Source organism: Opisthocomus hoazin, unplaced genomic scaffold (assembly GCF_030867145.1).
Source record: "Opisthocomus hoazin isolate bOpiHoa1 unplaced genomic scaffold, bOpiHoa1.hap1 HAP1_SCAFFOLD_314, whole genome shotgun sequence".
Lineage (NCBI taxonomy): Eukaryota > Metazoa > Chordata > Aves > Opisthocomiformes > Opisthocomidae > Opisthocomus > Opisthocomus hoazin.
Window position 1 is genome coordinate 24,894 of NW_027448906.1, and position 10,104 is coordinate 34,997.

Genomic DNA, 10,104 nt, shown 5'->3' on the forward strand with positions numbered 1-10,104 from the left:
TCCCATGGGTCCAGGGTGACGGTGGCTCTTCTTGAGGACATCCATGGGGTCACCAAGGATGGGACAATGGTTGCTCTTCTTGGGGACATCCATGGGGTCACCAGGGATGGGACAATGGTGGCTCTTCTTGGGGACATCCATGGGGTCTATGGGTACAGGCTGATGGTGGCTCTTCTTGGGGACATCCATGGGGTCACCAGGGATGGGACAATGGTTGCTGTTCTTGGGGACATCCATGGGGTCTATGGGTACAGGACGGCGGTGGCTCTTCTTAGGGATATCTATGGGGTCTATGGGTCCTCCAGAAAGATGGTGGCTCTTCTTGGGAACGTCTATGGGGTCTATGGGTCCAGGGTGATGGTGGCTCTTCTTGGGGACGTCTGTGGAATCTATGGGTCCAGGGTGGTGGTGGCTCTTCTCAGGGACATCTATGGTGTCTATGGGTCCAGGACGATGGTGGCTCTTCTCAGGGACATCTATGGGTCCAGGACGATGGTGGCTCTTCTTGGAGCCATCTATGGTGTCTATGGGTCCAGGGTGATGGTGGCTCTTCTCAGGGACATCCACAGGGTCTATGGGTCCGGGACGATGGTGGCTCTTCTTGGGGACATCCATGGGGTCACCAGGGATGGGACAATGGTTGCTGTTCTTGGGGACATCCATGGGGTCTATGGGTACAGGACGGCGGTGGCTCTTCTTAGGGATATCTATGGGGTCTATGGGTCCTCCAGAAAGATGGTGGCTCTTCTTGGGAACGTCTATGGGGTCTATGGGTCCAGGGTGATGGTGGCTCTTCTTGGGGACGTCTGTGGAATCTATGGGTCCAGGGTGGTGGTGGCTCTTCTCAGGGACATCTATGGTGTCTATGGGTCCAGGACGATGGTGGCTCTTCTCAGGGACATCTATGGGTCCAGGACGATGGTGGCTCTTCTTGGAGCCATCTATGGTGTCTATGGGTCCAGGGTGATGGTGGCTCTTCTCAGGGACATCCACAGGGTCTATGGGTCCGGGACGATGGTGGCTCTTCTTGGGGACATCCATGGGGTCTATGGGTCCAGGGTGATGGTGGCTCTTCTTGGGGACGTCTGTGGAATCTATGGGTCCAGGGTGGTGGTGGCTCTTCTCAGGGACATCTATGGTGTCTATGGGTCCAGGACGATGGTGGCTCTTCTCAGGGACATCTATGGGTCCAGGACGATGGTGGCTCTTCTTGGAGCCATCTATGGTGTCTATGGGTCCAGGGTGATGGTGGCTCTTCTCAGGGACATCCACAGGGTCTATGGGTCCGGGACGATGGTGGCTCTTCTTGGGGACATCCATGGGGTCTATGGGTCCAGGGTGATGGTGGCTCTTCTTGGAACCATCTATGGTGTCTATGGGTCCAGGGTGGTGGTGGCTCTTCTCAGGGACATCTATGGTGTCTATGGGTCCGGGATGATGGTGGCTCTTCTTGGGGCCATCTATGGGGTCTATGGGTCCAGGGTGATGGTGGCTCTTCTTGGGGACGTCTATGGGATCTATGGGTCCAGGGTGATGGTGGCTCTTTTCCCGGACATCCATGGGGCCAAGGTGGGGCCCGGGGCGGTGGTGGCTCTGTGGGGCCAGTGACCACCCCCCCAGCCCGGGTCAGCGGCTGCCCCTCGCCCCCTCTTCCGGGGGGGGCTTCTCCCCGCCCCCACTCCCGTCCCCGTCCCACTCGGGCAGGGGGGGCCACGGGGCCACGGGGATCTCAGGCATGGGGGGGTCGGGGTCGTCAGGCCGAGGGGGGTCCTGGGGGTCGGGGGGCGTGGCCGGGGGGGGGGGCTGGGGCTGGGGAGGGTTGGGGGGGGCTGTGGGGCGGCGATCGGTCATGCTGGGGGGCGGAGGGGGGGGTCAGGGGGGTGCTCGGGGGGACCCAGGCGTCCTGGGCCGCTCCCTGCACCCCAGTGCCCCCCAGTGCCCTCCCAGTGCCCTCCCAGTGACCCCCCAGCATCACCCAGTGCCCCCCAGTAACCCTCCAGCTTCACCCAGTGCCCCCCAGTGCCTCCCAGTGACCCCAGACAAGGGGACCCAAGTGTCTGGGGCCACTCCCTGCCGCCCAGCTTCACCCAGTGCCCCCCAGTGACCCCCCAGCTTCACCCAGAGTCACCCAGTGCCCCCCTAGTGCCCCCCAGTGCCCCCCCAGCATCACCCAGTGCCACCCAGTGACCCCCCAGCATCACCCAGTGCCCCCCAGTAACTCCCCAGCTTCACCCGGTGCCTCCCAGTGACCCCCCCAGCCTCACCCAGAGCCTCCCAGTGCCCCCCAGATATGGGGACCCAGATGTTTGGGTCCAGTCCCTGCCCCCCAGTGCCTCCCAGTAACCCCCAGTAACTCCCAGTGACAACAGACAAGGGGACCCAAGTGTCTGGGGCCACTCCCTGCCCCCCAGCTTCACCCAGTGCCCCCCCCCGAGTCACCCAGTGACCCCCAGTAACCCTCCAGCTTCACCCAGTATCCCCCAGTAACCCCCCAGTGTCACCCAGTGCCCCCCAGTGACCCCCTAGTGTCACCTCGTGCCCCCCCAGAGTCACCCAGTGCCCCCAGTAACCCCCCAGTGTAACCCAGTGCCCCCCAGTGACCCCTCAGAGTCACCCAGTGCCCCCCCAGTGTCACCCAGTGCCCCCCAGTGCCCCCCCAGCTCCACCCAGTGCCCCCAGACCTGGAGACCCAGGCATCCGGCCGGGCCCTACCTGGCGGCAGCGGCGGCACTGGGAGCACTGGGAGCACTGGGAGGGGCCCCCCCGACTCTTATGGGCACCCCGAGGCGGGGTGGGGCCCCCCGGGGCGGGGGCGGGGCCCCGGAAGGTCACGGGGGGGACGCGGCGGCTCCCCATGACTCAGGGCTCCCAGCACGCGCCGGCGGGCACCCAGGCGTGGGGCCCCCGCCCTATGGCCCCTGTGACCCCTATGGCCCCTATGGCCCCTATGGACCTGGTCCCTATGGCCCCTATAGCCCTTATAGCCCCTATAGCCCCTATAGCCCCTATAGCCCAGCCCCTAGGGCCCCTATAGACCTGGCCCCTATGGCCCCTGTGACCCCTATGGCCCCTATGGCCCCTATGGACCTGGCCCCTATGGCCCCTATAGCCCTTATAGCCCCTATAGCCCCTATAGCCCAGCCACTATGACCTCTATGGCCCCTATACACCCAGCCCCTATAGCCCCTATGGCCCGGACCCTATGGCCCCTATAGCCCCTATAGTCCTGGCCTTTATGACCCCTATAGCCCCTATAGACCTGGCCCCTATGACCCCTATGGCCCCTATAGTCCTGGCCCCTATGGACCCTATGTCCCCTATACACCCAGTTCCTATAGCCCCTATAGCCCCTATAACCCCTATAGCCCCTATAGCCCAGCCCCTATGACCCCTATGGCCCCTATAGCCTCTATGGTCTCTATGGCCCCTATACACCCAGCCCCTATAGCCCCTATAGCCTAGACCCTATGGCCCCTATAGCCCTGGCCCTTATGGCCCCTATAGCCCGGCCCCTATGGCACCTATAGTCCCTATAGCCCCTATAGCCCGGCCTCTATGGCCCCTATAGCCCCTATAGACCTGGACCCTATGGCCTCTATGGACCCTATAGATCTGGCTCCTACGACCCCTATGACCCCTATGGCCCCTGTGGACCCTATAGCCCCTATAGCCCAGCCCCTATGGACCCTATGGCCCCTATAGACCTGGCCCCTATGGACCCTATAGACCCTATACACCCAGCCGTTATAGTCCCTATAGCCCCTGTAGCCCCTATAGCCTGGCCCCTATAGCCCCTATAGCGCGGCCACTGTAGCCTTTATGGCCCTTGTAGCCCTCAGAGCCCCTATAGACCTGGCCCCTGTAGCCCCTATAGCCCCTATACACCCAGTCCCTATAGCCCCTATAGCCCCTATACAGCTGGCTGCTATAGCTCCTATAGCCCCTACACACCTGGTCCCCTATAGCCCAGTCCCTATAGCTCCTATAGCCCCTATACACCGAGCCTCTATAGCCCCTATAGCCCCTATAACTCAGCCCCTATAGCGTCACCCTATAGCCCAGCCCCTGCAGCCTGATCCCTGTAGCCTCGCCCTGTAGCCCAGCCCCTATGGCCCCTATAGATGTGGCCCCCATAAGTCAGCCCCTATAGCCTTGCCTTATAGCCCAGCCCCTATGGCCTCACACTATAGCCCAGCCCCTATAGCCCAGCCCCTATAGCCCAGCCCCCATACACCTGGACCCTATAGCCAGTTCCCTATAGCCCAGCCCCTATAGCCCCTATAACCCAGCCCCTATAGACTCGCCCTATTGCCCAGCCCCTATGGCCTCACCCTATAGCCCAGCCCCTATAGCCCAGCCCCTATACACCTGGTGCCTATAGCCAGTTCCCTATAGCCCAGCCCCTATAGCCTGGCCCCTATAGCCCCTATAGCCTCGTCCTATAGCCCAGCCCCTATAGCCCAGCCCCTATAGCCTCGTCCTATAGCCCAGCCCCTATAGCCTGGCCCCTATAGCCTCGTCCTATAGCCCAGCCCCTATAGCCTTGCCCTATAGCCCAGCCCCTATAGCCCAGCCCCTATAGCCTCGTCCTATAGCCCAGCCCCTATAGCCTTGCCCTATAGCCCAGCCCCTATAGCCCAGCCCCTATAGCCTCGTCCTATAGCCCAGCCCCTATAGCCTTGCCCTATAGCCCAGCCCCTATAGCCCAGCCCCTATAGCCTCGTCCTATAGCCCAGCCCCTATAGCCCCTATAGCCCGGCCCCTATAGCCCGCCCCAAGCATCCATCAGGGTCACGGCCTGGGGCTGCAGCATTTATTGAGCTGGAAGGGGAGGGGGCACACCGCGGGGGGGGGGGGGAGGGGAAGGGGACCCCCCCAAAAAGGGGACCCAGGGGTCAGGACCCCCATGACCCCCCCAAAAAGGGGACCCAGGGGTCAGGACCCCCCCCAAAAAAGGGGTCCCAGGGGTCAGGACCCCTAAGGCTGGGCGCGGGGGGGCAGGTCGGGGGGCTGGGGGGCGGCGGGGGGGGGCAGGGGGGGGGCCAGCAGCTCCCGCAGCTCGGGGACGAGCTCCAGGAGGGTCTCGGGGCCGGGGGGGTCGCGGCGGCGGGGCTGGGGGCTCTGCAGGGCCGAAGCCAGGCGCTCCAGGGCTGCCAGCACGCGGCCTTCGGCCTCCTCCTCCTCCTCCTCCTCCTCGGCCATGGCGACCGTGGGGGGGGCGGTGGGGGGGACAGTGAGGGGGGCGGTGGGGGGGACGGTGGGGGGGCCGGTGTTGGGGGCAGGGACGGCGGTGGTCGCGGCGATGGGGACGGTGACGCTGCGGGCGGTGGCACCTGAGGAAGACGAGGGGTCAGCGATGGGGGCAGGGGACCCCCCCCCCCTCCCCATAGCAAAGAGGGGACCCAGGGGTCCAGGGAGCCCCCCCCACCCATAGGAACGAGGGGACCCAGGGGTCCGGGACCCCCCCCATAGGAAAAAGGAGACCCAGGGGTCCAGGACCCCCCACCCATAGGACCAAGGGGACCCAGGCATCTGGGACCCCCCCCCATAGGAAAAAGGGGACTCCAGAATCGGGACCCCCCCACCTATAGGACAGGGGAGACCCAGGGGTCCAAGACCCCCCCCACCCATAGGAACAAGGGGACCCAGGGGTCCGGGACCCCCCCATAGGAAAAAGAGGACCCCAGAATCTGGGACCCCCCCCCACCCATAGGAACGAGGGGAATCAGGCATCCGGGACCCCCCCATAGTGAAGAGGGGACCCAGGGGTCCAGGACCCCCCTCACCTATAGGAACGAGGACACCCAGGGGTCCGGGACCCTCCCATAGGAAAAAGGGGACCACAGAATCCGGGACCCCCCCACCTATAGGAACGAGGGCACCCAGGGGTCCGGGACCCCCCCATAGTGAAGAGGAGACCCAGGTGTCCGGGATCCCCCCCATAGGAAAAAGGGGACTCCAGAATCGGGACCCCCCCACACCTATAGGTCAGGGGAGACCCAGGGGTCCAGGACCCCCCACCCATAGGACCGAGGGGACCCAGGCATCTGGGACCCCCCCCCATAGGAAAAAGGGGACCCAGGGGTCCAGGACCCCCCACCCATAGGAAAAAGGGGACCCCAGAATCCGGGACCCTCATTTCTCCCATCCCCCCCCCCCCCCCATAGCATCTGGGTCCCCCCCCTTCCCCCCCCCCCCAAAATCAGGGAGGGGACCCAGGCGCCCGGACACCTACCGGGCGGGAGGGGGCCGAGCAGGCCGAGCAGGCAGAGCAGGACCCCGAGGGTCCCGAGGGCACCCATGGGTGCTGGTCGGGACGGACTGGGAGCACTGGGAGCACTGGGAACACTGGTTTTAAGGTCGGGCGGGTGGGGATCCTCCCAGCCTGGGTGTCGGGACCCAGCCCGGGTGCGGCCGCCCACGTCGGGTGGGGACCCAGGAATGCGGGCGCCGGAGCTGCCCCCACCCCCCGCCCTCACGTGGGACCCCGGCGTCCGGGGGCTGGAACCGCTCCCAGACCCCCCCGGGGCCGGACTGGGCTCTACTGGGCTCATACTGGTTGCTACGGGGTCATACTGGGAGCTTTAGGGTTCGTACGGGTCCAGATGGGGCCATACTGGTCTCTACAGGGCTCATACTGGTTCCTATGGGACCATACTGGTCTCTTCGGGGTTTGTGCTGGTCCATTTGGGGCCATACTGGTCTCTTTAGGGTTCATACTGGTGCCTTTAGAGTTCATACTGGTCACTTTTAGGCTCGTAACGGTCCAGATGGGGCCATACTGGTATCTACAGGGCTCGTACTGGTTCCTACAGGGCCATACTGGTCTCTTCAAGGTTCGTACTGGTCAGTTTAGGGCCATACTGGTCCCTTTAGGGTTCATACTGGACCATTTAGGGCTCATACTGGTTTCCTTGGGACCATACTGGTCTCTTTAGGGCTCCTACTGGTCCATTTTGGACCATACTGGTCTCTCTAGGGTTCATACTGGCCCGTTTAGGGCTCATACTGGTCTCTTTGGGACCATACTGGTCACTTTCGGGCTCGTACTGGTCCAGATGGGGCCATACTGGTCCCTATGGGGCTCATACTGGTTCCTATGGGACCATACTGGTCTCTTCAGGGCTCCTACTGGTCCATTTGGAGTCGTACTGGTCAGATTACAGTTCATACCGGTCCATTTAGGGCTCATACTGGTTTCCTCGGGACAATACTGGTCTCTTTAGGGCTCCTACTGGTCCATTTTGGGCCATACTGGTCTCTTCAGGGTTTGTACTGGTCAGTTTAGGGCCATACTGGTCTCTTTAGGGCTCATACTGGTCTCTTTGGGACCATACTGGTCACTTCCAGGCTCGTACTGGTCCAGATGGGGCCATACTGGTCTCTACAGGGCTCATACTGGTTCCTATGGGACCATACTGGTCTCTTCAGGGTTCCTACTGGTCTGTTTAGGGCCATACTGGTCTCTTTAGGGTTCATACTGGTCCTTTTGGGGCTCGTACTGGTCTCTTTGGGACCACAATGGTCTCTTCAGGGTTCATACTGGTCCATATGGGGCCATACTGGTTTCTTTAGGGTTCATACTGGTCTCTTTGGGTCATACTGGTCACTTTAGGGCTCGTACTGGTCTATATGGGCCTATACTGGTCCCTACAGGGCTTGTAGATGTCCCCATCCTCCACGTCCCCAGTGTCCCCAACCCATCCCAGATGTCCCCAACGCATGGATGTCCCCATGTCCCCATCCTTCTTGGTGTCCACATCATGTCCCCATGTCCTCATCCCGTGGATGTCCCCTGTGTCCCCATGTCCCCATCCCTGTCCTTGGTGTCCCCATCCCATCCCAGATGTCCCCAACCCACGGATGTCCCCATCCCCAGTGTCCCAAACCCATCCCAGATGTCCCCAACCCATGGACGTCCCCATCTGTGATGTCCCCATCCCTGGATGTCCCCATGTCCCCATCCCTGTCCTTGGTGTCCCCATCCCAGATGTCCCCCAACCCATGGATGTCCCCCACGTCCCCGTGTCCCCATCCCGTGGACGTCCCCCATGTCCCGATGTCCTCACGTCCCCATCCCTGTCCTTGGTGTCCCCAACCCATCCCAGATGTCCCCAACCCATGGATGTCCCCATCCCCAGTGTCCCAAACCCATCCCAGATGCCCCCAACCCATGGACGTCCCCATCCCCAGTGTCCCCAACCCATCCCAGATGTCCCCAACCCATGGACGTCCCCATCTGTGATGTCCCCATCCTGTGGATGTCCCCCGTGTCCCAAAGTCCCCATCCCCAGTGTCCCCCAACCCACCCCAGATGTCCCCATCCCTGACGTCCCCATCCCGTGGATGTCCCCGTGTCCCCATGGGCGTCCCCGATGTCCCCATCCCGCGTGTCCCCCGTCCCCGAGCGTGGGCAGGGACCGGTCCCACCGGCTCCGTGACACGTGTGGAGACGCCGGGACACGCGTGGGCGTGGGGCCACACGTGGGGCAGGGACCAGGCGGTGCCACCACCCAACGACTTTATTGGGACATCAGAGCCCTCCCCTCCCCCACCCACCACCCCCTCCCCCCCCAGGGACACAGGCATCCGGGCCCCTCCCCCTCTATTTGTCACAGTCCCCACAGCTGGACTGGGATTGGTCGGATCCCGCCGCGGATCCGCCGCCGGATCCCGTCCCGGAGCTGTAGGTCCCGGAGCCGGATCCCAATCCGGAGCCGGATCCCGCGGCGGGACCGCGGCGCACGGGGATGTAGCCCCCGATCCGGGCGGGATCCCGCAGCCCCGGGATGAAGGGGATCCCGGGATTCTTGTAGCCGGGGCGCTGGATGCCCCCGGAGGATCCCGATCCCCCATAGGATCCCGATCCACCCCCATAGGATCCCGATCCCCCGTAAGATCCCGATCCACCCCCATAGGATCCCGATCCCCCGTAGGATCCCGATCCACCCCCAGAGGATCCCGAACCCCCGTAGGATCCCGATCCATCCCCATATGATCCCAATCCTCCATAGGATCCTGGTCTTCCGTGGGATCCCGATCCACCCCCAGAGGATCCCGATCCCCCATAAGATCCCGATCCACCCCCAGAGGATCCCGATCCCCCGTAGGATCCCCGATCCACCCCCATAGGATCCCGATCCACCCCCATAGGATCCCAGTCCTCCATAGGATCCCGATCCACCCCCAGAGGATCCCGGTCTGCCATAAGATCCCGATCCGCTCCCCTGGGATCCCGACCCCCCATAGGATCCTGATCCATCCCCGTATGATCCCAATCCTCCATAGGATCCCGGTCTTCCGTGGGATCCCGATCCACCCCCAGAGGATCCCGGTCTGCCATAGGATCCTGATCCTCCTCCCTGTGATCCCGATCCTCCATAGGATCCCAATCCCCCATAGGATCCAGATCCCCCAGAGGATCCCAGTCCACCCCCAGAGGATCCCGGTCTGCCATAGGATCCCGATCCACCCCCCTGGGATCCCGATCCCCCATAGGATCCCGATCCACCCCCAGAGGATCCCGGTCTGCCATAGGATCCTGATCCACCTCCCTGTGATCCCGATCCTCCATAGGATCCCAATCCCCCATAGGATCCTGATCCCCCAGAGGATCCCGATCCACCCCCAGAGGATCCCGGTCTGCCATAGGATCCCGATCCACCCCCCTGGGATCCCGATCCTCCATAGGATCCCGATCCATCCCCATATGATCCCAATCCTCCATAGGATCCTGGTCTTCCATGGGATCCCGATCCACCCCCAGACGATCCCGGTCTGCCATAGGATCCCGATCCACCCCCCTGGGATCCCAATCCCCCATGGGATCCCGATCCACCCCCAGAGGATCCCGAACCCCCGTAGGATCCCGATCCACCCCCAGAGGATCCCAGTCCTCCATAGGATCCCGATCCACCCCCAGAGGATCCCGGTCTGCCATAGGATCCCGATCCACCCCCCTGGGATCCCGATCCTCCATAGGATCCTGATCCATCCCCATATGATCCCAATCCTCCATAGGATCCTGGTCTTCCATGGGATCCCGATCCACCCCCAGAGGATCCCGGTCTGCCATAGGATCCCGATCCACCCCCCTGGGATCCA